The sequence below is a fragment of the Dendropsophus ebraccatus genome, chromosome 5 (assembly GCF_027789765.1).
Source record: "Dendropsophus ebraccatus isolate aDenEbr1 chromosome 5, aDenEbr1.pat, whole genome shotgun sequence".
Taxonomy (NCBI): domain Eukaryota; kingdom Metazoa; phylum Chordata; class Amphibia; order Anura; family Hylidae; genus Dendropsophus; species Dendropsophus ebraccatus.
Genome location: NC_091458.1, coordinates 122977202 through 123004347, shown reverse-complemented (window position 1 = coordinate 123004347; position 27146 = coordinate 122977202). Strand labels below are relative to the sequence as shown.

The following is a 27146-nucleotide window of genomic DNA, read 5'->3' as shown; positions in this document are numbered from 1 at the left end:
CGATTACCAGCTGTTTGGGCTGATTATTGTTTCATATAATAGCTCATGCTGAAAGGCAACGATCAGCCAACATGCACAATGTCAGCTGATCGTTGTGTTTCCAATACATTAGACGAACAAAAATCGCCACACTCCTACTTTTTCCTCAATAGGCAACGGTGTGTCTGAATGGGAGCTTGTTTTCCCATAGACAATTCAATTAAAAAAGACAGCGCCAGTTTTTCACTTAAACATATCTATTTGTATTTTTCCTTTTTGCAACAAAACAGTCTTATGACAATAAATCACCACAATGTGAAAGAAAATGCTTGCCTTAAGAAGTACACATGAGTTCTTTACACAAAGTCCGTTTGCCCTGCTCGGGATACACACAGTTCATGCTCACAATGAGCTACCAGCTGCACTCACGGATAGGCATTAGCTGAAGATCTACGTCTACATGTCTTCACGTGCTGGACCAAATGTTTGAACTGGATGCCAAAGTTATTGCACTAGCCAGTTTAATAAAGAGATTCATAAATATAGCCCAAAACATTGCAATAACAGCAAAGGGTCTTCGGCACTGAATCAGCACTGCTACCTTGTAATTTTTAGGATCAATGGAGTCTCATAGATAACGCTTCCCCAGATCATAAAGTAATGGTGCATTCTAGAAATACGTCATCACTTAGTGAGATGGGAAGACCCCTTTAATTACATTAATGATCTATGAATTTATGGAATGGCTTTGTATTTTTGGGTATATAAAACCACAATGCACCAATCTATTGGGCATGTCATATATTTTACTGTATTATGCCGAGTGAGGGAGCAATGTATGACTTGTATCTTATTTAAAACTTGTACATCACTCCATTGGACCCTGTACTAGGTATAACAAAGACTATTTTAAATAATGACTATACTTTTTTTTTTCAGTTGTGTCTCTTTAAGCTTTAGCCTTATGTGTAGCCTGTTATATATAGCCTGATGTGGGTTTATGTATGTCTAGAAAGACTGTGATGCACACAACTCTGAAAACCTAATTTCCCAGCTGACAAGACCAAATGTTGACTTCACTTGAGTTTTACAAATTGCTTTTTTTCTAATTAATCATTCATAGAAAACTAACAATGTGATGGCACCTCCATCCATCAAATGGTTTGTGATATCCGAACAGAAGACAAAATACAGCTCCTCTCAGCATTAATTATCTGTTGTACTGGAACCAATATTCATATACTGTGTACACTCATTTCTGGAGCATGAATGTAAATGTGTAATAAGTAGCTATGATGAGCATCTACTGGAACGCATATTTATCTTAATGTAACTGTTAGGGAAAAACACGCTTGGGGGTCATGTAAAAAACATGCAATTCTGAGATTCGGAAACTAAATTTAAGACTTATTTAAAATACCATGCATTATTTAAAGGGGCTACCCATTATCAATGAAAAAAAATCCTCAAATGTAAAAAAATAAATAAAAATAATAAATAAATAAAATTAACAAAAAAATCTTCCATAACACTCTAATCCAATGGTGACACTCAATCTGTACTCTTCGCCTTAACATGCCATACTACTGGCATCACTGCCCAACGATAGTAGTATAGCAAGTTATTAGTTAGCCTTCAGTATGCATCCACTTTTCATCCATTTTAAAGAATTTGTTTATGTGCATTAACAGATAGGATATAGCTGATGACATGATGGAAATGTGAACCAAGAACAGTACAGCTGTTGACAGCAGTTTGATGTCATGCTGAGACTTCATTCTGGGAGAAAGGAGGATAATAAACTTTATACTTACCTGTCCATGCTCTTCATGTTCTTCCCGTTTCTGCCCCCCCCCCCCCCCCCCCCCCCCGCAATTCTCAGCCGGTTTTTGAAGTAAAAGGCTGCTCAGCCAATCACGTCAGAGACTGACTTGAAAATGGCAGCAGTGGTTTCAGGGTACGGACAGAAGCTAGATTAAAACTAGGGAGCATGGACAGGTAAGTATACACTTTGAGGCTATATTTACATATACTGTAGTATTTGTGTAACTGTCTTTTTTCAACAGTCTTTTTTCAACCAAAGCCAGGAGCGGAATTGACAGGGCAAAAATATAATAGAAAGATTTGCACAATTTTTCTTTTTAACCCACTTCTGCTTTTGGATGAAAAGAGACTGACCAAAAGACTTACAAAAATACTATGTGTAAACATACCCAAAAAGAGTAAGGGCTGCACAAACATCACAAACGATGTTTGTGCTGCCATTGCTGCACGATTAAAGAGACCGTATAAAAGGTTCAGTAAGCACTGATCTAGCAGATAGGTGCTCGCTTTTACTAGGCATCGGGCCATGAAATACAGCCCTTATACACATTCTATAGCTGATGCAGAGATCTCACTAAAGTACTATTACTATTAAAACTAAATAAACTGATAATTGCTTGGGACTGAGAGCAACTCCAATAAGTATTTTCATAAATATATAGCAGATAGTGTTTTGCAATGTGTTCTTACTAAAAAGGTTTAACTCCCAAATCTAGTGTAATACTGTTCGTAATACAGTATAAATACACAGCATCTTTAAACATTGTAGACAAGCTAAATGGATTTTTAAGCAAAGATGCACATCAGAAGAATCACAGACTTTACGCATAAATTTCAGCATTCACTGCGCAGGAGTCTTCTATCTACTCTGACAAACAGGATGAGATGTGCTAACAACAATGATTACAGTGAAGTACCTGCTTGTTACGACAGCCTGTAAATAGTAGTTTGGATTTGTAACATACAGTCTGGAAGCTGTAGCATGATAACTTTTATGGCAAAAAAACATTAAGGATCTTCAAGATGAAATGATAGGGTTTAACACTTTAAATATATCACATATGCACTGCCCTGTGTCATTTCTTCAGCAGAGCTTTGAATGCAGTAATTTTGACTAACAACATCCAAATATATGCCTATAGAACATGCTGGGGGGAAAACACTATACCTTGATCTCTCACTCTCAACAAATGATACTTAACACTGATAAAAATATGTCATTAATCATAGCACTACATTTCATATGTATCTATCATTTGTTGACTATACTTGTTTGCCCATAGTTTAGCATTTTATCACCTCTCGTTTTACTTCATTGGTATATATGCCCACTGCTCTCGTGTCCACCTACCTCCAGAGCATGAATACCGAATGGAGGTATTACGTACTGTATGTGATTCCTGTAAATAACGATGGTGCTTCTTCAACTATTGTCAACTATTGGAGACAAAGAACTCTTGATAACCTAACCCTTAGCCACATTAAGACGCTATTGTACGTCTTGGTGTAGCACTGTATAAGGGCAGATGAGAAGCCTACCTCCCGTCATACCGTGCGGCCCTCTGTTACTACGTGTAGCAGAGGGCTGCCGATTCATGCCTAATCATGTCTAATCGCCATATAATTGTGGGTAAGAGCCTGGTGTGACCCTCTTAAAAATTGTGGGTAAGAGCCTGGTGTGACCCCTTTAAAAATTGTGGGTAAGAGCCTGGTGTGACCCCTTTAAAAATTGTGGGTAAGAGCCTGGTGTGACCCTACTTATAATTGTGGGTAAGAGCCTGTTGTGACTCTCTTAAAAATTGTGGGTAAGAGCCTGGTGTGACCTTCTCAAAAATTGTTGCAGAAGGGGGTGGGTGCAAGGTGGAAAACAGTTGTGAAACCTGAAGGTGCTCATGGAGGACCTTGACCTTCATCCCAGCTATTTGGGTGCTTTGCTGACATGTGACAACACATGCTGGTGGTGGTCAGCCTGGTGGTGGTGGCTCCCCTATTGATCTTCCCATGGCACAGTTTGCAAAAGACAAATCGCTTGTCATGGTCGCGGCGGCGTCCTGTGCTCCGGGCCGCCGCCGCGACCTCCCTCTGTCCCACGCAGCTGCCGGGGTCCTTGTGCAGGGACCCGGCGCTGCCGTCTGTTCGGCCCCGGGGGGCGCCTCACCTCGTCCCGCTCCGGTCTCCGTCTGTGCCGGCCGGCGCGTGCATCCCCGCCTCCTAGGGCGCGCGCGCGCCGGCTGTCTCGGATTTAAAGGGCCAGTCCGTCCCTAATTCGTAGTTGCACCCAATCACTCCCTATAAATCCCAGCGTGCCCTGTCCCTCGTGTTGGAGCCTCTACATGCTTCCCATAGCGTTTGGCCCAGCTCCCTGTTGTTCCTGATTCCTATCCGCTACCTGGTCCCTAGTCCCTGTTCCTATCCGCTACCTGGTCCCTAGTCCTTGTTCCTGGTTCCTGCTCCCCTGTTACACCATTGCTCCTGTGTTCAGCCTGTCACCTGCGGTTACGCCTACAGACCTCTGCCAGCACCATCTCCTGCCTACTGCTCCTGCCACGCCTCGCCTGCCGTCACTAGCAACCAAGCCAGGGGTAGCGACCTGGGGGTCGCCTGCCGCAGCAAGTCCATCCCGCCTTGCGGCGGGCTCTGGTGAAAACCAGTGGCCCCTTAGACTCCGCTCCCTGGTGAGGTTAGTGCCATCGCTGGTGACGGTCCAGTGGATCCACTACTCCAGGCGTTACATCGCTTGTCTTCATGCAGAGTGGGGGCTCCAGGGAAGACTTGCACGATCACTTGGTATAGCCCACCTTCTCCCTCTTGCCATACCACTACCTCTTCATGCTGCCCCTCCCCAGCTAAAACGCTGGGTCCAGTCGGCGCACCAGTTGGACCAGTTGTTTACTCATCCAGCCCTCTTCCCTTCAGTTAGAAAGCAGAAGATGAACGCTTGGGGGATCGATGGACATGATCTCCTCTTGTTCCTTCTTAACCAATGTTTCAGACTGTTGGTCACAGCCTGACTGCCCATGTTATCCACCATCCCTGTCAACACCTGCTTGTGTTGCTTTGAATTCGGGTGTGGTGTGCTGCGTGTCTCTGCTAACTGTGAGTGGTGGCCAAGAAATAACAATAAGGCATGGTTGTGTTCTCCATTAGCAGTCAGCTTTGCTTCAACATCAACAGACCCATGGCTTGTGCCCACACCCTGATCAGCACGCCAACGTCCACGTTTTCTGTTAGTAGAAGATTGCATGCAGTTTACAAAGGCATATACTCAGTGAGCACCACTAGACTGTGTTTTGTTTTTTTTTTTGGGGGGGGGTTGTTTTACAGAAAGGGATAACAATAGTCAGAAAAATAACTATTTTGGATAGTAGTGCACATACTATTGTCAACAAAAAGGTATAGCACAGTATACAACATGACTATAAATAACTATATACCAGTATACTATTACATACAATAGCTCGTTATCAGTCACACTGACAGATTACTAGTCCTTAGTAAGAACTAGTTTGGTGTTTGGTTAAACTAATCTCCTGCCTGACCAAGCCTACTCTACCTCTTTTGCTGCTCCAGTAGCTCTCCTTGACAGCAAGCAACTGAATCAAGCATCTGGACACCTGCATCTATATACACCAAGGTCACCTGATGCAGGTGGTCAATCACTCCGATGCCAAAAGCTGGGTAGCAGGATCTTCCAGCCCCTTCTCTGCATATTTATTGGCTCATTAAAGCCACCAAAAATGCATTTTTTTTCGACCATCGCACAATATTTGTTCGAGTATCGAGTGCTTTCATGTATTGGGAAACTGGAGCAAATAGTGAGCTTGAATGAGCATGTTTGCTCATGTCTAGTTAGTAGTTGTAGTATTTATGCAAGATATAGATAATCTGTGACTAAGACCAGGACGGTAAACAGTGCTGTTTTCTAAATCCCACACCGTAGTAATATAAATGTGGCAGCACTGAACATTTAGTCCCAGTGGATGTAAAATCACCAGAGGTAATAATTAAAACGTGCTAAATTTGCTATAAGCTTTTGTCAATTAAATAGGGTGGGGGTTGGGGGGGTTAGATATAGGCAAGCAGACATTGAGGTGGTAAATAAGAGGAGATGGGCTGGCCATGGCTAGCTATGCTAGAGACCACCCCCTGGGTCTTTGAGCCTCAATTACCTATTAAGGTGGCTGGTATCTCTGCATTGGAAAGGGCTATAGACATACAAAATGTATTCCTAGAATTTTTATGAGAAGCCCGATCTGCAGTTTCACCTTTTTTAGCTACTTACATGTTCAATTTAAGCCACTAGTACAGGATATCATTGAAAAAGCTATACGAAAAGTAAAATATCATGTAAAAGAAAATCTGTTGACAGAGAGACTCATTGCCAAAGAGGGGAAAGCAAATCCTAAATGTTCTTCTGTTCTTTAACTATATAAATATTTTAAAGGTTAAAAATAAATAGGTTGGCCCTTTGAAAAGTGAAATAGGATGAATTGTGATAAGGAGAAAGCAAACTTATTAAACATTTTTTTTTCCCCGTAGGAAAGTAAAATGTCAAGTAAACTGCAGAGTGATAAAATAAACTCTCCAATAAATGTCACCTTTCTAACCCAGAAAGACGTGCAGCACCGCCTGGAACAGATCGAGACAGACAAATCATCAGGTCCATATGGCACACGCCCCCATAAAGGAATTATGGACAGTGATAGCTCAATATTTTTCATATTTAAGGACATTGCCAGGACAAGGAATAGTGGTGCCCTGGAGAAATAAGCCATATGTAAAATGCTAGTGATTGAGACATTGGTAGTGGAGAGGTTAAGAGGGGTTATAGAGCCAAGTACTTTGGTTTCCTTATCTCATCAGTATCCAGCATTGACTGATGACATTATATCTTGTCTATAACTAGGCTAACAGAAGCAGCAATTGAAGGGATATAGTTAAAAGAGAAGTCCTACGAAATTCAAAAAGGAAGCAAGGCAGGGAGGTGCGGGAAAATAATAAACTCACCCAACCCAATGCCTCCATAGTGACGCTTCTGGGTCCAGCTGACTGCCTCAGGATTTCATTTTTGACTGGACGTCACTGATTGGCTGAGTGGGCAGTCACCCAGCCAGGTATGTGATGTTGCAGCTGAAAAAGCTGCAGAACACCAGTCAGAAGCGGTGCTATGGGGCATGAGGACGGGTAATATTACTTTGCATATTTTTTTCTACACCCATTTGCCTTTGTCCCCTTTTTGGAATCTCACAAGATTTCTTCTTAAGAAATTCTTCTTAAGAATACAACTTTGATATAATAGGTGTAAGGTTTTCTAACAGAAATTAAATAATTATATAAGTCTAAAATCAGCCTTACATCTTTCTGTACAATAGTTGCTTATACACAGCTTGACAAAACTTGGCCATTGTTTTAAGTGGACAACTGCAACATCGATCCAACTCTATTGCCTCACTAATCCACCTTTATCCTTGCTCCCTCCTCTGCCTCTCCTCTCACCAAATCCCTATACTGGTTACCCATTATCCAAAAAATTCAGTTTAAACTGTTGTTAATAACTTACAAGACTGTCCGCAAATTGGCTCTTACATAGTTTGACTTGATCTCCGGATACCACCATTCAAGCTATCTCTAATTCTCACAAGATCTCCATATTTGCAGTTTTATTCCCATACAACTTCTCCAAGGTCTCGCCTGAGCATTTTCTGGAACTCACAACCCTAACTTGCCGTTTGGCCTCCCATCAGTGCAATGACGGCAATATTCTAGCTTAGGTGGACTAATTGGCCTTTGGGTCTGTCATTAATTGAAAAGCCCATTGAATTTAATAGTAAAGACAGTGAAAGGACAGTGAAAACAAAATGTGTGAACAAATAATAAAATAGCATCTGCTGTTTGCAAAAGAGGTCTGAAAATATTTGACATGATAATTATTATGACGTCCGCTCAGAAAAACATCCATTATTTAATACACTGGAAGAGATTTATCAAACTGGTGTAAAGTAGAAATGTCTTACTTGCTTCTAGCAACCAATCAGATCCCACCTTTCATTTTTCAAAGAATCTGTGAGGAATGAAAGATACTTGGTTGCTAGGGGCAACTAAGACAATTGTACTTTACACCCGTTTGATAAATCCCTCATTGTGTGATTCCATTGACTTCAATGCATTGCATTGCAAACTAGGGACAGGCGTGGCACTGCTTCTGGATGAAAGTGGCCATGTTTTCCTAAGCCTGGACAAGCCCTTTTATTATAAGATTTTATTATGAAATTTATTATATGTGAGATTTAGTATTACGAGATTCTCTGTCAAGCTGAAATACACAGCTTTTCCAACAATCCTGTCCATGATAACACTCCAGACCCTGTAAAACCCAATGATCAACAATTAGGACCTTTCCCACCTACCGAAGTTGGACAAGAAATCATACAATTCCTAATCAAAGATCACTCATTTCATGTTATTTCCAAAACGTCCTACATCTACAAGGAGTACTGGAAACTATGTAATGTCTCTTACATCTGGTAAGGATATCAGCTGGCTAATACATAACCAGTGAACTCGATACTATTCCATCTTACACAACCAAGGTCAAATGCACAGAGCTTTGACAACCTTTAAATGACTATGTAATCAATTCTTTCCCCAAACACATACCATTTCTGTGGTCTATGGGATGGTGAGTGATGTTCCAGGCTTTACTGATAACACTATCTATCTGAAACAATTGGAAACAGACCTGTGCCGGACTTGTACAGAGCTTGAGAAAACTATAATGCTTTAATTGACTCATAAATTATCATTAGCCGGTTAGCATTAGGAAATAGTTACAAAATCATTTCAAGATGGCACAGATGTTCAGGCTAGCTACCCAAGATTTTCCTCATAGTGTCTGACACATGCAGGAGATATAGACTACATTAGGGGGTCTTACCTTCATATTTGGTGGACTTGCAACCTAGTTAATGCATCCTGCCACTGGTTGTTGCTCCATTCAAATGTGAATATCTTGAATTTTTAACCGAATAATAGAACAGTTAACAACATAACTCGTTAGTAGAAAAAGAGGTTGGCACTCACCAAATATCTCTAGTAGAACTTCACTTTATTCCATGTATACAGAGACACACATTAGGGAAGGATGATATGCAGGTGCATGCTTAGTGATGACCGTTTTGTGTACAGATTGCACTTCATCTTCCTCATCACCCAGCCAGAGGAAGTGCAATGAATCAGTCTTTGCTTGGCATGCAATTTTGTGCCTATAAGACTTATAAAACGTATTAGTGCCTAACAATTGTGTGATGAAAAGTTCTTAAACTTTCTAATATACTTTATGTTCCAATTACTTCTCGACTTATTAAAGTATACCTTGGTACAATTTATTGGAAATGTTCTTAGGTGCATAAAGAGATTGGGAATTCCCCCTGACCTAGTTCGATTTTCACACAGTTGAAGGAGCAGAAATACAGCCAAACAGTAACAGTTTTGCATAAACAACTTTTCAAACTATTAAGTAGTTGAAGCATAAATGTATAGTGATAAGATTATTAGGATTTGCCAGCTTGTTTGGAGTTGGAGGCAGACTGCCTGGCCCAGCAACTGTAAAGCGACTGTAAAGCGAGTGTAAAGGAGTACTCTGGACCTATAAAAAAAATTATATATTTCTGCCCTTATATGCAAACATAATAAACAACATATTAACCTATTATTACTTCACCATGGTCCCCCAGGGTCCTCCTGTAGCATATCTGTGCCCCCCCCCCACTAAATGCCCCCGCCACCACTTCTGAGATGGACTTTCATCAGTGACAGCCCATTTATGTTGACATGAAAGCACTCAAGATCCAATATATGATTTAATTTTCCCACAAAACTAACATCATCACAGAGAAGCATATCTGATATACAGTAGTAAAGTATATCGGATTTAAACATATTGCTGCTGTAGCAATAAACATTATTTTTTCCCTCTAAACAGTGTCCTTGACTACATTTCCACTAGTAATAAGCTACTGTTTATCAACAAAAACACATACTTATCTTCTATTATCTCAGTTGGTTCCTGGAAAGAGAGCTGCTTACATGACATTGACCTGAACCTTTGTTGGAATATAACAACAGCTGCAGCTCAGGCTCCATACCTCGTAATTTAGAATATATTGAGATAATGAAGATATATTTTTTTGCTACAATAACTACTCAAACTCAACAAACTCAAAACGCAACAAAATGTAACCTAAATGAACACAACCAACAATGAATGAAAACAAGAACCCGGCAAAGTTCCCTATATCATGGCTTTGAATAGCGTGATGTGCAAAGGAGTGTAAATAGCAGCCAATTCAGTAGGACTTAGATTGGGTGACCGTGTTGGTGTTCTGTCCCATGAAGTTGCCGATAATATAGCGGAGATTAAAGATCAGACGGCACTCACCATGTCCATGAATGGTCATTTATTGTGAGTACAAACACAGATGAGCAAACCACAGAGACATACAGCATGCAGGGGTGTTCCAAAGGCGACAGCCCGTTTTGTGCAACTAGCGCTTCCAATGGCTTGAAGAGCTAGTTGTCAGTGGAAGCGCTAGTTGCATGAAACGGATAGTCGCCTGTGAGGCGCCCCTGCATGCTATATATCTCTGTGGTTTGCTGATCGGTGTTAGTACTCACAATCAATGACCGTTCATGGACTTGGTGAGTGCCGCCTGATCTTTAATCTATCCTAAATTAACACAAACAAGTAATTGTGTTTGCAGCTATAGCATATATGTATAATTTAGGTAATCTATACATCTGCTATAGAATGAGGGTGACTTAAAAAGCCCAGATGATTTACAAACTATTTCCGTTTGTTGTTTGCAGTGTGAAGCTACATAAGGCTTACTTCTTCAAAATCAAAGCAATGTAAGCAGACATCTGACAGTAAGTTAACATGCGCTGTTTTGAACATGAAAACAACATATCTAACTGTCCATAACCCTGCTTCCATTGACTTCAAAGAGAGCGGGAGAAACATGTTTAAAGAAGTGATATGTCAGGTTCAAACACCCTCTGTCTGCCACCCACCTAGGCTGCCAGTGGCTCAGTGAGGGTGTGAACATACTCGGAACCAGTCAGAGTTGTGCCACATTTCTTTTATACAGAAGTGGGAATCTGCTTTTCCAGGATAAAATGTTGCCATAGTACGATCGTACAATACTGGAGGGCCTATTTGAATGTTTCTCCCTATAATGTCTTTATTTGTAGCCTTTTATACGCATAACAAAGATTACAAAGATCTTGTTCACTTTAGTTACAAAACTAGCAGCTATTTGACTATATCTAGCCTAAATGGGAACTCAGGTTAGAAAATATTAACCCCTGTTCAAGCCCCTTCCATAATTTAAGCTTGTTTGTAATAGGTTTCTATTAAATGAATTGGTCCATTTGTCTGCAGTGCATTCCGACTCACAGCCTGAAGCTGTTGAAAATCTTCATTTCCTGGTCCATTCTGTCTTGACTCCTGTGTCCTCCCCCTCCCTTCTGAGACAGAGGTCACATGATCTCTGTCTCTTCTGTAAAATCTCATCTTTAACCCTGCCTACCATTGACAATACATAGTACTCACCTAGCCAAGGGCAGGGGAACAACAACTTCTTCTGAGTAGTATAGGGGAAAGGAGACTGTTGTTTTATCTTTCTTTCACTAATCAATCTATCTAATCTATAAATGGATAGATAAAAGGATAGTAAGTCAATATTAAGTAACACTTCCTAGACTTGCCAGTGCCGGTGGAAGGCATCCTTACCAGGGCACAATGTATATAAATCCAACTAATTCTAAATGGCACTCGAAAACTTGGTGAGAAAAGTTTTATTCAACCACATTCACACGTGTACAGCACAGCAAACAGGTTACAATGCAACGTTTCGGCAGTCCTATACCACTATTAGTCCTATACCACTATTAGCAGTATAGAAATGATGTAATGTCGCATCGTAACCTGTTTGCTGTGCTGTACACGTGTGAATATGGTTGAATAAAACTCCTTTTCTCAATAAGTTTTCAAGTGCCGTGGAGAATTTGTTGGATAGATAAAAGGATAGATACAGTGTTTACTCTGCAAAATATAAGCAGGTAGAGCCAGTGGTGGGCAGTTACTACAAAACAGGGGTGGGTACCCGGCAGTTGATTCTGAGATATAATATATGCTGGGAGATGTAGTTTCCCAAACGGATGCTATGACGTAAAACTGGAAATATTTGTAAAAGTCTGAATCTGGGTCTAGGAGAAGCGTAGAAAAGTGGGATCGCTGGAGTTTAACAAAAAGCCACAACAACCACAAAAAAAGCTATGGAAAATAAATAGAGATGAGCGAACCTCGAGCATGCTCGAGTCCATCCGAACCCGAACTTTCGGCATTTGATTAGCGGTGGCTGCTGAACTGACGAAGGGTGTACCTAAACGACGTTGGGGTGTTCCAGTGGGTAAGGGAGCCGCACGGCAGACATGCATGGTGGTTGTATTTTGTTCTCTATTTTATGGTTGACATTGTGATTCTGGTCTTTATCCGAGGTGACTGTCAGTTAATGCTAAGCACTTTTTGCACTTTTGGAATTTACTTCAGCACCTCGGATTATTAAACCGTATTTAACCTTTGCTATCTATTGGATTACATGTGCATGCTTTGCCTTTGTTATGACTGTGTATTGCATGTTGCACTTTTGCACTTTGTAATGTATACTAACTGGTCAAAGCAAGCCTTACATTTTCTTTGTTTTTCATGCATGTGTCGTGTGGCTTCCCTTTCCTTGTGTTTATCTTGTCGGTGGTTGTTGTAATCCTCCTTTTTGTATGTATATCTTATGAAATAGTTTTTAATCATGTCTGTTCATAATAATTGCTTAAAATAAACGTTATTATTGTTTAATATATCTGTAGTGGGCTCAAATACTTCCTCCTTGTAAGGAGGTCTGTTTGGTAGTTTATCCAAGTTCAGCAGCCCCAGCTAATCAAATACCGAACGTTCGGGTTCGGATCGACTCGAACCCGAACCCGGTTCGCTCATCTCTAAAAATAAATTAACTTTATAGCCCCCCTAATATTTGAGAAAGAGGAGACATTTTGTTGTGACAAAATAGACAATTCCCAAAACATTATTTGCTCCATTACATCAGGCAGTTCTTAAAATTAACATAAATATTTGCATGCCTAATATAAAATATTAATGCCTCATTTGTACAACAATTTTGCAGAAATTAAAGCTTTTAGGTTAATTATATACCAAGCCATTTTAATTAAAACAGTTATAAAAGAATGAATGCAGTAGGGCAGATCTGGATTGGTGCCAATGTTATTGGTTTAATAAGTGTAGACATATTTTTTCTGCCATTGACTTAATGAATGCTAAATATGTCAGTGAAAATAATCATGCTGCCACACAAACAGTCCATCTGCTTCTTTACTAGTCTAAATATTCTTATATTTCTTGCCTAGAGAAGTTTGTATGTAATGGGTTAGGGACACCTATTTAAAATCTATCCTTTGTTTTAAATTTTATGCAGGGTGTACATGTATACAAAGAAGACTCAAGAGAGCATCCTCAGTATAGGAAGGAAAAAGGTGGTTCATGTACAGTATACTGTTCACACCTGTGGGAGTCCTATTACCAGTGATTAAATATTAAGAACGCAGAACGGTGGCAAAAAGGTAAAATCTTGATTATTTGGACAGACAACACGTTTTAAAGAATATCTTCTTCTTCATCAGGTCATGGCAGATGATAGTAAAACACCCATTTTTATATCTGCAAATAAGATTGGTAAACTGAAAGGGCTTTAGGATAGGAAACAGACAAGATAGCCCCTTGTAATGTAATTAGTAAAGAGAACCAATCATGGGGGGAAGGAAGGGGGTATTCTTTAATTTAATTACTAGTCACTTTATTTTAAAATTTATTTTAGTCACTAGTTATTTATTTATTTTTTTTTAAGTATGATATTTTGGGGAGCGTCCATTTAATATCTATGAAATTCACTTTATAGGCTAGAGCCAGTTCTTTTCATAAGAGTCAGCGTGAGCTCAGAACGTTCCGACATGCAGAGTGGCTTGATGGGATCCCATGATCCTTTTCCTGCCGCTCTGTCAATACACAGTATCCTGTGTATTACTGTCACTATTAAAAAAGTACATGATTCCCTTAGTGTATTTATAATGATACAGACTGCCTTTGCAGTCTATTAATCTAATACTGCAAATCTAATTCCGGAGCTGTAGCGTCCGGTACTGCCATCTTAGTGGGGTCATTGAGTATTAGTGCTGGAACAAACCAATAGACTGTGCTGAAGTCAAAACGATGGCAGCACAGGGGGGTATAGGCTAGGACGGAAGATTGGGTGCATTATTAAATACAGAATGAAAAGGCAGCCTGTATCATTATAAATATACTAAGGAAATCATGTACTTTTATAATAGTAACAGTTACATTTAGATTAGAGGTTCTCTTTTTTAAACATAGAAAACTTACATATTAGAACAGAGATTCCTGTTTCATAAAAACTCCTGAACTAGGCATAATGCAGTGTATTGCTTTTGCCTCGTATCTAGTTGGTCAAGTTGCCATACTTGCTGTCTTTCACTGCAATAAGACAGTATATTTGTCATTTAATTGTATGTTAACAACAAGCTATTTTTGGAATAAATGTAAATTTTAATCCTCATAGTTAGTTAGACCAACTGTTCCTAAACATAGCCAAAAGTATGCAAACAGCCAAACATTCATGCAATTGGAAACATTACATTTCAAGTTAATTGATATTATAACAACCTTTACTCTTTAAGAAAAACAAAACAAAACATTGCTTTGGGGATTCAGATTCAAGTACATTTTATTAAGACAAATGTTGAGCGGTAAGACATGTCTGCCACAGACTGATTCAATTCATTTCAAGGGGGTTCATAGCATTGAGGTCAACTCTTATGAATACCTGGCTATCAGCTAGTGAATCAATTATTTCATGACAAATTCAGCAAAACCATTGTGGCCCTTATATTGCCTATTTAGTAATAATGAAGCTTTAAAGAGGACCCGTAGCCAACCTCCAAGATATTAGATATTACTATCATGAAATAGACTAGGGTGAGCTGAGTGCACACGTTTTTTTTTTTTATAGTTTCTTGATATGTCCTTCCATTCCAGTGATATTTGGGTTTATAGTTTGACAATTTGGTTAATAGTCAGATGGGTATAAACTTATTTTTAATAATAGGGGCACATATCAGATAATGGATGTGATTACACAGTCAGGGGTGTGAATGTTTTACATTGAGGGGCATGTATGCCTAATACACAATCTCTGATGCCCATCACCTGATATTCTTTTATAAAATGAAGTTCACACCCAACTCTGAAATGTCAGAGAAACTATAAACCAACTTTTTTCGAGAACTGAGAGGCATATTAGGAACTGTACAAGTACTAAAGAGAAAATGAAGCCGCGGCAACTCACCAGTCTGCAGACTGGTGAGTTGCCGCGGCTTCATTTTCTCTTTAGTACTTGTTCAGATTGTTTTGCTTTGCTTAGCCGCCACATGTGCACCACCCACTGCTGATTGCTCACACAGCTGACTATCTCTGGACTTTTTACTAGTGCAAAGCAAAGTAAGTGCCTCTTTTTCTTTTTTGTTAGTTTATATTAGGAACTGTAAAAACAAAACAAAAAAAAAGTGTGTAATAAGGCTTACAGGTCCTCTTTAAGCAGGAACATTTTCCTTCAAACTGTTCATGACTTTACTCATTGCCACTCTTTCAGAGTCCAAGGGTCTTTACAACCTTGGATTAACTTTTTGCATTGCTCATGACAACCTCTAGCAGGAGTGCAGTTACAGTACAATTGAATAACAACCTATGAATGCCCCAAAAAACTATTCTTGTGCCAGCATTACTTTGAGAGCTGTGTGGAATGATTTGCAAATTGTGTTACTATTTTTACCTAAACTGTATCAATATAGTTATGGCTTATAACTCAAGTGGTGGTTTCAATGTTACCTATTAGCAGGTAATAAATGTTTAAAATACTTTGACCCCCACCAATCACCAATCTTTGTCTCCAATGGCTGCAGTGTTGAGTTGTTTGTAACAGTAGCCAAGCATGTCTTATGTATGTTTAAGTTAGCCCCTGTCACTTCAATAAACCTCCAACATGTCGAGACATATCAAAAGTTTTGATTAGTAGGGGTCTGGGTGTTCATACCGCACTGATCATTAGGTAGGGCCAGGAGAAGCTCTATAATCGACATCTCACTGCAGCAGATTATTTTCAGAGACTTAGGGCCCTGTTACACTGTTCCAGATGATAATTGTTTGATGAAATAGGTCATGTTAAAAGGCAACAATGTTGGCTGACTGTTGACTTAAAACATGACCTGTTAAAATGACAACGATAGTGATGGTCTGCTGGCCGTCACTCCATGTAATAATCCTCTATGGGCCAGGATCATCCAGGCAGCCTCCCCCGCTGCTCCCCGTTGCTCCTGCACTCCTCCCCACTAGATGTCTGTGCATGTAATGGGACACAAAGAGAGCAGGGAATAAGGAGGAAGTGAGCGCTGAACTGACAGGTTCGCTTGTTTCTTAATATCGGGCCGTGTATAATGGCCCTTACAATGAAGACTTTCTCTGACAGAGAGACAGAAATGGCAGCCAACCAGGGAGTGAGCGCTTCACCTGGCTCTAACAAATAGCGGGGTTCTGAACATCCAGACCTTTTGCCAAGTTTCTAGGACTTATCAAGAGTTTTTAAATGATAGTGCCTGTTTAGGATTAAGGTATAGCTGTAAGCACCCATATGTAATAAGCATATGAATAAAAGTGTCATTAGACTAAAATAACAAAAACACTCAAAAATAATCATTTTATCATAGCTACTATTAAAAAAAAGATAAGCCTTAAAAAAAATGTCTGCCTGACAAAGGTTGACACTAAGCAAATACTTTACGTGCTATTTAAAAACGCTTATGGTTCTGTATAAAGCATAATCCTACAAAGCTGTATAATAGAGTCTGAGCAAATAAGAATCCATCTAAGGGGTAATATGTTCAACAAGGTTTTATGTTCTTTTTTTTTTTCAAGTAAATTAAGACTATTATTTTCTACAAGCTGAAGACATTTACATTACTATAATAGTGTGAGTCTGACTGTACCCTACACATTTCAAATTATGACCCTTCTGATCTGCTTTATGATAAATTTGTGTTCTAAAGTAAGCAATGCATGGCTTCTTTATGGAATATTTAATAAACTCAAAATTACCTTTTTCAGCTTAAAGCTAATGTTATAAATGGTAAAAAAAAAAATACACTCTTGAGATACATCATCGGATGCCAGTATTGTTTCCTTATGTAACATACTAAAGATTTGCTCTTTGATAATGGTTTGTAGTTTGAGACTCATATTTTATTCTCATAACGCAAACAATTCCTACAGTTCACCTTAAAAGACATAAAAAATACAAGAAATGCCTGGGAGCAATAATATAAAATAGTCATCTGTGTGTATTTAACAGACACAGGCACATTTACTAAACATTTAGTACTTCACGAACAGAACAGGGTTTTACAAAATTTTGTAAGCTTTCTTATTTTCCCATCATGTTCCTTACAAAAACTTCTCTTTCAAAACAACTTAAATTTCAAAGAGGTTTTCTGGGAAGTGTTAAAGGGGTATTTTTTTTATTATTATTATTACTTTTTTAGTTTTTTACAGTGTGAAGCCTTAGGTGATGTGGTGTTGGTGTTGGTGGTGGGGGCAGGGGGGGGGGGGAATAAAAAAAAGCACATACCCTTCTTGCTCCCACAACCACTGTTCTTATGGAGCAGGTCCAGTTCCCCAGTACTTGCTGTGTTTAGAGTTAGTGCATTTGACCTTGTAAAAATGTCATTCACAGGGATGACATATCACAGAGTGCGTGCCAATCTTTGACCACAATACTCACATGCAATTTCAATATTAAGACTTAGCATTTGCTGCTGTGCCCTTGTTTCATTAGCTGTAAACAGTGCAAGATGCTGGTGGTGATGGAAATTAAAGGTAATCAGAAGTTTAGGCTATGTTCCCACTAGGTACCAGGGCAAAATGCCATCCGTCCAAAATGATGGCTGCCAAATACCACTGTGAGAACATAGGCTGCGATTAAAAAAAAAGGCTGCAGCACCGGCTTCCCCGCTCCGTTGCAGTCCTATTCATGTGCAACGCACAAAGCGAATGTACCTGATAGTACATTCACTTTAAGCTGCTGATAGCCTCATAGAGATGTTGGGGAGGGAAATCACACCTTAGGTCTTGGTCATGCAACTTGCATGCTGTCCAATCCCAACTGCCACCACTACATGTGTCAAAGATGTTGGGTCTTCTGGGGAGCTCTCTTTATTGACAGCTTCCCCTGCAATATGACAACTCTATTGGCCTTCTGTTTGGATATTAGTGCTGCCAATTAGAGATGAGCCCAACAAAAGAATGCCCGAGTCCGATCGTTTGGCATTTGAAAACTGGTGGCTGACGAAATTGGATGCACCCCTAGGGAGTCTAGAGAAACATGGATGCAGGCTGAATCCATGTTTTCCCAGACCCCCTAGGGCTGCATCTAACTTCTTCAGCCACCGGTATTCAAATGCCGAACAATCAGACTCAAGCATACTTGAGTTGCCTTTATCTCTACTGCGAATCACACATAAAAGAAAGGGTCAGGAAAGCTCTTAATGGAGGGAGTCCAATGCACTTTACAGTCAGTGGTAAAAAAAAGAAGACTGACCATAAAACATAATGAAGAGCAAAAACTTTACTTTATTTTAGAGTAGAAAAGCAAAATCTAAAAAAAAATCTAGGTAACTATAATAGAAATATATACTACTACTATTATTATTATTATTATTATTATTATTATTATTACTACTATTATTTACATTACATACACATTTCTATGGCTCCTTTGCTTCCATTTAATGAAATCCAGAGAACAGTTGTCTACAACAGTATGGGTCACACTTGTATACTACATTTAAAAGTAAATCATAAAATAAACCTTGTTTCTTACAATAAATAAAGCAGCAATGTCTTCATAAATATGTAAATATGTAAATCTGGTATTCTGATGTTACAAACATAAAGAGCTAATTTGCATATGCTGATTGGTACTATTAAGTTCCTGTAGCAGTGGAGCATCTAAATGTAATTCCCTCTTGTTCAGATATGATACTAGTGATAAAATATCTACGTTAACCTTTGCCTGTGATTATAATTATTAGGCAGGATAATTGGCTAACCGGCCTTCACAATATTTACTTAAATATCACTCACTTAAAGAGTAAAATATTATGGATTCTATTTCAAGGACATATATTTTATATCCAACTTGCAGTTTATGGTAATGTATTAGGCGGACATTTTCATAATCACATGTTTGGGGAATGGCAGTACCTTTAGTGTTATAAGTGAACTTATGAATTTAGCGTATCAAGGTGATATTGACCACAGAGCACAGAATTCTTAAGGAACTCCATTTTGTGACTTCTCAACTCTTAACTGATTTATTTAACCATTTTTTTTCTAATAGGATATGTTCCTGATAATTGGAGCAAATTGGAAAAAATTATTGGGGAAATTTATCAAGATGCGCCTCAGAAAAAGAACGGCTTTGCTTATTCTTAGCTCACCTAATGGGCGGAGGGCATGGTAAGGTGGGGAGGAGGAGAGACTTAATCCCTGGATAGTTCAGTAAATTTGCTGTTTGGTAAATAATTATAAACTGGTTGTTGGGAATGGTTTGCCTTGTTTTTTCATGTTTGTAAGTGACTTAAATAGGGGTGTCCAGGGTAAAAAAAAAAAGCTACTTTCTTGCAAAAACAGCACCACACCTGCCCTTAGCTTGTGTGTGGTATTACTGTTCAGCTCCATTCACTTCCCTGAAACTGAGATGTAAAACCACACCTAGGCCATGTTCACACACTTTATTTTGGCATTAAACAACAGTCGTTTTTAATGTCATTGATCAATTACATTACAGTGTATGGAATTAAGGGCGTTGTGTATACACACTATATACACTATGGACGTGGTTCTCTGTGGCTGCAAAAAAAGCTGACAGGTCTATTTTGTGCGGCCACTATTCAGTGAACAGCGGCCGTACAAGATAGCCTGTACACACAGTGTAAAGTACGATTTCTGGCCATACTTTACATTGTGTGCTATGGCAAATTGGAGCACAGCCACACCTAAATGTGCCCATATTCCAATTCGAATAAAGTGATGTTCATCCTAATTTCTAATTGGTTTAAATTAAAAATACTTTTGATTCTTGCAGCTACAGACAGTGAAACAGAACAAGGCAGTTTTTGCAGACGTGGATTGAGTTCAATACGATGAGGAAATCTAATAGGATTTAAGACACTATTAAGGCCATTATTATGTACCTAACTCAGTGCGAGTTCCAGTTGCTGTATCCATCCTGATTTAATCAGAACATGACTGCCTTGGCATCTTCTGCTTGGACAAATGCACTGCAATGATAGTTTATAGTTCACTTACTCAATGTTTTGTTAGAAAATGAAATCCTTCCAGCTAATTCTAGATGAATTCAATGAGAATTCAGGACAGACCATGAATCTAATACACAAATAATAAAAACAATGACATTTAGTGAATTTAGGCCATAGGAGAGATTGCTTCAGTTATATGTACTATTTATTAAATTGGAAAAATAAAACAGATGCTATGAATTGAATAATTCACTAACAATTCAAAAACTAAATTAACAAAAACATAATAGCCAATATTGGCTCCTTAAGTGGGAAGGAATTATTATACAATTCTACCTTGAACTTTTTCTGTTTAAAACCTACTGCCAGTTTAAACTTTATAGAATAGAATAAAAAATGCAAAACTGCTTCAAGAATGTGAACAAGTCCTATTGTACAAGTAAACGTAAAAAAAAATATATATATATATATATATATATATATATATATATATAATGTTGGCAACATTCGAAACTAAAAAAGGGTGTGGATACCTTTTCACTAAAAAAATAAATAAATAAATATATGCTCGAGTCCATCCGAATCCGAACTTTCGGCATTTGATTAGCGGTGGCTGCTGAAGTTGGATAAAGCCCTAAGGCTATGTGGAAAACATGGATATAGTCATTGGCTGTATCCATGTTTTCCAGACAACCTTAGAGCTTTATCCAAGTTCAGCAGCCCCCGCTAATCAAATACCGAACGTTCGGGTTTGGATCGACTCGAACCCGAACCCGCTTCGCTCATCTCTAGTGATCACCTAGAGTTGAAAAAGTCACACTTAGTTTCTGGCTACAGTCCTTTATCTACTTTAAACCCTCTGATAGCAGTTTGCAAACAGGTCCTAGTTTCTAAATTTTTTAATGCTGGTATGTCTGTGCCATTACTAAACTTAACATCATTCCGATGCTACTGCCTACACTAATTCTCATGAATTGGCATAGCTTCATTCCTTCATTCATACAATGTTTATCTAATCTCTTCTTTAGGGTACGTTCACACTTACCGGATCCACAGCGTATTTTCTGCTGCGGATCCGCAGCAGATCCACAGCAGATTTCATTTAAATAACTAAACACAGCATCAAATCTGCACCATCAAATCTGCTGCAGATCTGCTTCGGATCCTTTAGGTGTAAACGCACCCTATGTTAACACTATGTATATTTGAGGCTGTATTTGGTCCTCATGTCAGGTCCTCATAGCAACCAAAACCAAGAGTGGAGTGAAAACACAGAAAGGCTCTGTCCACACAATGTTGAAATTGAGTGGATGGCCGCCATATAACGGTAAATAACTTCCATTATTTCAATACAACAGCCGTTGTTTTAAAATAACAGCAAATATTTGCCATTAAATGACGGCCATCCATTCAATTACAACATTATGTGAACAGAGCCTTTCTGTGTTTTCAATCCACTGCTTGTTTTGGTTGCTATACAGCCTCAAACATACAGCCGCAAATATACGTAGTGTGAACATAGTACATACACAAACACTAATGTTCCCTATGTGCGTGATCTCTAAGATTCCATACTGTAATGACCATGTTATATTTTTTGCGTAGAGGTCTTCCATTTAAAATGCAACAATACATTTTTCTACAGTATCTTCACTCATTTTAAGGCTATGTTCACACAACAGGACAGCTGTAAAAAAAAAATTATGTCCGTCTTTTTATAAATAACTGACACAAGTAATGTTAATGAACATCATCTGTGGCTTTTAAAAAAGTATATCATCGATAACCAGGAGGAAAAGCTGTGATTATATGAAGAAGCGCAACCATGACACCCCAAGACCCAAGACCGATACGCGTTGGTTTTTGCTGTGTATATCATTTTATTATACAATTTATCTAAAAAAATCGAAAAATTTATCTACAGTCAGACCAATGTACTAACCAAACATCCCAGTATCTCTTTTTGACACTGTCACACTTAGCTCTGTAATGATATGAAAAGCAATCTGCTCCCATTAAACTCTTTACATGCTCATTAAAAAAGCACTTACAGACTGGAAAATGTTTGTGATACATTATTTAAAGATGTGGAAGGTGCTGAGGCTTACACATTGGTGTAGTGTGATGCTAACACTGACATAAGAAAATATTGGTATACCAGGAGAAATTAATCATTGCTTATACTTCGTAGCGTCTGGTAGTTTTTTATTCATTTTCAATTTAATTACAATTTCTGTAATCATTTCACAGTCCACTATGCTGGAAATCTAGAAAATTCATCATAATCAAATATTCTAAAAAGCACAACTTATATTACTTGCATTTAGAAGAGGTCATATAGCAGTGGTTAAGGACTCTATTAATTATAGATCTTTGTATATTGATAAACTAGTATGCTGGTTTTACACTTCATAAACATACTAATACTATAGGATAACCGACTGCTAGAATTGTCTATTGTAGGCAAGTTAGACTGTGAGCTCTTTAAGAGCAGGAAGAGATTTGAGTGATCCCAATATGTGTAGAGTGATGCATTAAATGCTGGAGCTCTAATGGAGACAGAATTGAATCTGTTCAACAACCATCAGTCAATATTCAACATTAAACCTTGTTTTGCTACTCTCGTAACACATGCTAACCATCTCGATAAACAGTAGTCCAAAACAGACCACACCAACAAACTTCCTAGACAGATTAGTCCCTTCATCAGATCCTCATGTCAAAAATGAAGACCAACCCAAACCTGAAACTTTTTCAAAATTTTTTTTCTATATTTTAATTCTTAATAAGTACAGAGCAGGTGTTTGCCGTGTGTACGCTGGGAGGAGTATATACGTTAAGCCCTTGCACCTGTGGGTTGCTGTTGCACCTTCTGTTTTTTGTCGATACTTAAGCCACAAGCAGTGTGCAACCTGCAGTGTGAACTGAGTCATAGATGTGCTGCCAAAATTTCCCTTTTTTTATTGTAGAATACTAGACTCATACATATGTAAGTATGAGAATTCCTCAAACGCTTCTCAACACTTAACCACATCCCGGCAGAGTATATAATACACTAGACAAGGGCCCTCCTGTCCGGTCCCTATCTCCTGTTATCCTTTCTATTGTCAATTAACCTATCCACCTGCTGTAATAGTGTATTGATTATTGTTTGCACTGTTTGTAACTGTTTGCACTAAGATACCTTTTCAAGTAAAGTTTACAAATTGTTTAAAGTGGGACTCTGTCATCTTTGGCATCGCACTCACACCTACACCTTGCACCTCACCTTAGCCCAAACCAAGGTCCAGTTGCTGTGTGTACGGGTGGGTGGGTGTTACCACTGCTGGCCAACATGACAAGTAGCTTCCAAAACACCAGACCCACCAGCAGGCCCAATATCATAATCAGCAACCTTATGTTTTCTGGTGGCACAGGCAACGGAGAATGACCAAGGAGGGTTTGAGCATATATATATATATATATATATATATATATATCCCTGTCTAGACAAACCCTTTAAGGTGTTGTGTCTGGTTATGCACAACCACTCCTGGTGAGCATACTTGTGTAATTTGTTTTTCAGCAGGTGTCACTCTATTGGCCCATTGTGCCTTCTTGTGTGGTTTTTTTTTTGTGTTTTTCTATCAATTTCTGCCATGTCATAGAGTTGTGTTTTTATTGATGGTATTTGGGCATTTAGCACTGAATAACACAGCATAAGGGTCAATTCACACTTCACATGACCTGCAGCAGATTTGATGTAGTGTTCGATCATTTAGTTGCATTGATATCCGCAACATAAAATCAGCAGCACTAAATTTGGGACAATGGACCCTGGAGGACAGACATGCTATATGAGCTGAAGACATATGGTATTTGAAGCTGTCCTTGGAAATTTTATTTGAATCTGGTTATTTGAAACTTGCTGCAATCAGCTGATGATCAGGACTCACCTTGCTTCAAAAATAAGTTTGACCAGTTGAACCAATTGTATAAATACCTAGTAAAATTGTGTTGTAAAAATCTACATGATGTGGTACAGCAAGGTATAGGCATCACAAACTTAAATATTACATGCATCTATACAATTATAACTATTTTATAGTGCTAGCTAAGAAGGCAACCCAGAAGTGAAGGAGTAATGTGCCTATGGCTATGTCTTTATCCGTGTTTTCCCAGGCTCCCTAGGGCTGCATCCAACTTCTTCAGCCACCGGTACTCAAATGCCAAACGATCAGGCTCGAGCATACTCAGGTTGCGCTCAACTATAGTCTAAAGAAATGTCTACTCAGGTGCAACCAACACCCTCCTCCAGCGTAAGTTATCCATGTCATTAGCATGTTTTGGGGTATAAGAACAAGTCTCGCTCTCTTAGCTGTGAAAGTTGGCATCACTTAATGTTAATAAACATTAAATTGTGCTTCCTAAACAGTTTGGCTGGTATTTTTCTTGTATTCCCACACTGAAAATGTTACTGCTGCTGAGTAAATTAGCTTTTGGCTCTAGCACAGCAGTGATCCTTAACTAAGCCCCAAAGTTTTATTTCTCAAATAACCTCATAAAAGTCGCAGTTTTCCATTATAAAGGGAGCTCCAGACACTTTGACACACTTTATAATGGAATCCATCTGGTTCCTGACTTAGGTTTACTGTAGCTAAAGACAATAAGTCTTTTCAAATGTAGAAGGAAATTAGTTTTCATAGATTTACAGAATCTATAGATTCGTTTCAGTTGTGTAAAGAATGAAAATAGTGCTTGTCAGTAAGAAGGTGCTAAAACACCAACATTACAAAACACTGCAGTATGTAAGACAATACAAGGTTGGGAATAATAAAGTGGGGTACATGTGGTTCAGTGATTCTAATAAAATCAGGATACAAATCCTATGGTAGGTTCACATGGTTTAAGTTCCTATTGTTATCAATGCTGTAGTTTTTACAGTATCGACTTTGCTGACAAGGAGAAGTTCACATTCTACTCAGAAACAAAAACAAAAGCTACCTTAAGCCTATGGTCTCCTAGGGACAAATAACATTGGTTGTTGCAAAACAATAGCCATTAATAATGACCGTGAACATTAATAATGGCCGTTGTTTGTTCTTATTTTTACAGTGTGTGATTATAGCCTAAAAAGGAAAAAAAAATGGTGACCAAACTCGAAAAAATATTAAAAAAAAAAAAAGCTCTCTATATTTGTCAAAGTTAGGCTATGTTCACACAACGTCAAAAATGGAGAAAAAAACCTCCGATTTTGCTATTTAAAAAAACGTCCGTTTTTGCAGCAATGTAACTGACTTCAATGCAATTGCATTGAAGTCAATGGGAAGACGGACGTCCTATGCACACAATGCATTGAAAAACGGACGTTTTTGCCGTAGACGTCAAAATAATGAACATGAACATTATTTTCGGACTTTTTTTGCAAATAGCGGACGTTTTGTATTAGTTGTTCACACACAGTTCTTCTATTGTCACCGTTCTTTCTCCGTTTTTACTATTAAATTCAATGGATTTTTCAATTAAGCCACAACCAAAGGGCAATTAGTAACCCCACACTAAAATAATGTGCAAACACCCATCATTGCACTAAGGGGATGCCAGGCTTCGAAAAACATCCTTTTTTTTAGACTCAAAATAACAGACGTCATTTTAAACGGAGCTAAAAAAAAAACGTTGTGTGAACATAGCCTTACTTTGTTTTTCAACATCTAGTACTTCTGTTTTTGTATAGGAATTTAGGGTAGCATAAAAAAGCTTGAAGTGATATGGGATGCTGGACTTCAGGATCTTTTGTTCCTAAAACTAGAGCGAGGTAAATGTTTTCTTTCCATGCACCCTGGTCACTATTGTTGGTGCGCTGAATGTTTTTTTTTTTTTTTTTTTTTTTAAAGCCCTCAGCTATTACTTCTGTGACCAGGTCCTGTGATAGTTTTTATTTTTTCTCAGATTCACAGTTCTTATGGTAAAAAAGACTTGTGACCTTTGTAGAGTGCATTTTATTTGTCTCCAGATAGTGAGGGTGGCCTTTACCTTTTTACCGTTAAAAAGCTTTCTGCTATATTTTGAGAATTTACCTATTATATTTTAATTATATTTATTTATCAATACTTTAGTCAGTAGTGCTAGAAAAAAGGACTTTTTCAGAGGCAAAAATTGACACCTTTAATGCGTCCCTTTAACCTTAAAATCTTTTGATATGTCCTAGAGACATAACATACAACAGGGGTCCAACAGCATCAGGTACAAAACCAATAAGCCTTACAAGAATATCTAACGGATATACGCCAGGGGGTCTCCAATCCCAGTCTGCAGCCGTTGTACATAGAACATGAAGTAATCCGACAGCATCCTCTAGTGTCCTAAAGACATGTCAAAAATTTTGATTGTTCGGGGACTGGATGTTCAAATCCTCACTGATTGTTAGACAGCTTAGAGCTTAGTACTTCACTCCGCAGCTTGATATAATCTCCAAATATCTCTATGTCTAGATCGTTGGGGCAGGGGCGGCTACAGGTTTTTGCGGGCCCTTGGGCGACAGAGCCTCAGCGGACCCCTCATCCATCCATCCATCCATCCATCCACTATGCACAATCACTACACCACTAAAATACACAGAAACTGTTACAGCTCAGTCTTCTCCTTCTTTCTCTGTCAGGCAGATCTCCACACTCTGAGGTTGAGGACCTGTGGGTCATGTGATCAGGTCCTTCACCCTTTTCTCTCTCTGTAAAGGTCCTGCTCCTTCTCCTGTGTCTTCTGATGTTCAGTTCTCTCACCCTGCACTACAGTGAGTGGGCTTAATATTAGAACACAGAGCCCCCCTCCCTCTCTCTCTGGGCCCCTAGAGG

General features: G+C 38.8%; 1 protein-coding gene and 1 long non-coding RNA gene across 4 annotated transcripts in view; one reads left to right on the top strand and one right to left on the bottom strand.

Moving 5' to 3' along the window:
- The window catches only part of LOC138793785 (uncharacterized), a 38475-nt gene extending 27746 nt beyond the window's left edge, over positions 1-10729 (top strand). Inside the window, exon 3 of the long non-coding RNA XR_011363350.1 lies at positions 10669-10729. This is a non-coding gene — a long non-coding RNA (uncharacterized lncRNA). The remainder of the gene's footprint in view (positions 1-10668) is intronic.
- AUTS2 (activator of transcription and developmental regulator AUTS2) overlaps positions 1-27146 on the bottom strand; it is a 1036368-nt gene that overhangs the window by 950753 nt on the left and 58469 nt on the right. The window lies entirely within an intron of this gene.